The sequence below is a fragment of the Sinocyclocheilus grahami genome, unplaced genomic scaffold, assembly GCF_001515645.1.
Source record: "Sinocyclocheilus grahami isolate Dianchi unplaced genomic scaffold, SAMN03320097.WGS_v1.1 scaffold654.1, whole genome shotgun sequence".
In the NCBI taxonomy this organism is placed as follows: domain Eukaryota; kingdom Metazoa; phylum Chordata; class Actinopteri; order Cypriniformes; family Cyprinidae; genus Sinocyclocheilus; species Sinocyclocheilus grahami.
This window is the reverse complement of record NW_015505833.1, coordinates 1271842-1273047: the sequence shown is the minus strand read 5'-3', so window position 1 is coordinate 1273047 and position 1206 is coordinate 1271842. Positions and strand designations below refer to the sequence as shown.

Below are 1206 nucleotides of genomic sequence, written 5' to 3'. Positions count from 1 at the left end.
AACGCTGGACTCTTATTCCAGGAATCCGTTGTGTCGTTTACGACGCAGCAGCTTCACTGGAGCAACAGATCATTAAGTGGTTGCTATAGAGGCTGCCATGATAAAAACATTACAAGTCTCTCTGTATCGAGTCAGAGGCTCGTGCACGACCGGCAAACACGCTCTGACAGTACACATGCATGAAATTTGAAATATTTGTTGCATAACCCCATTTCAGACTGCAAAATTAACTGGATTACAAAAAATATTCATGTAAAATGTCACTGCATACGTTTGATGACGATTTGGTTGTCGGTAAATCACTTTTAATAAATGCATCTGCTAAATGAATAAATGCACATGTCAAATTCAGCGCAGCTCATACATAACAGATGAATCCTCGCATGGGAGTGTGTGTTGTGTTGTTCTCAGATCGGCTGGTATCAGCAGCTCACTGTCTCTCTGACTGAGCACAAATGCAGCTCTGCTGTTCAGTAGCAAACAATGCAATTCTCAGCATGTGCTTGTTATGTTTTCCACACATAATACATTTACATTTATGCTTTTATCCTAAGCACTTTGCGTGTACATCAATGCACAATAAAGCGCTACATAAAATGCCTCATTGACAGAGTAGAGGAGAAGTGCAGAGAGGACTGAGAGCAGTGTGAAACCTGACATTTGATTGAAACGAAGACTATTGATTAGTCATTATTAAGATGGCTTTTAGCCTAAAGCTCACCATAAACACCCAGCGCTCAGGATGTAAATAATTCACTATAGTTGTACAGCTGGAACAGACACCAGTCTGTGGGAAGACTGCAGTTAAGTAGCCTAAAAGAAAATGAATCAGCCAGCGCTCATTTACATTGTTAATTAGGGAATATTGATCAAGAGCCGGTGCTCTTATCAGTGTAGATTGCACAGTTCTAGACTAAGAGCCATTTATCAGTCTAACTCTATTTTTCACAAGAGGCTGTGGTTAATGTTGATTAATGTGTATGAAACTTTCAGCACGAATGACAAACACAAGGAGATTTTTGGAATATGAGTCACACAAAACGCTTTGTCAAGCATGTGGTGTTGTTGAGCTTTGCTCAGTAATCTGAGATCGAGAGAAGGCACAGCGGGTATTATTTTCAATGTATTTGGAAGGATTCAACACTTTTGGCTTTCTGCAGTATTTCAGCTACCAAAAATGTAGTTTTATGATTTTTATCACCATCA

At 39.6% G+C, this 1206-nt stretch overlaps 1 protein-coding gene across 2 annotated transcripts in view; it reads left to right on the top strand.

Moving 5' to 3' along the window:
• Positions 1 to 914: 914 nt before the first annotated feature.
• The window catches only part of nrsn1 (neurensin 1), an 11749-nt gene continuing 11457 nt past the window's right edge, over positions 915 to 1206 (top strand). For both annotated transcript variants that reach the window (XM_016242311.1, XM_016242310.1), the window contains exon 1: positions 915 to 1109. The gene's annotated coding sequence lies outside the window, so the exon portion shown is untranslated. The remainder of the gene's footprint in view (positions 1110 to 1206) is intronic.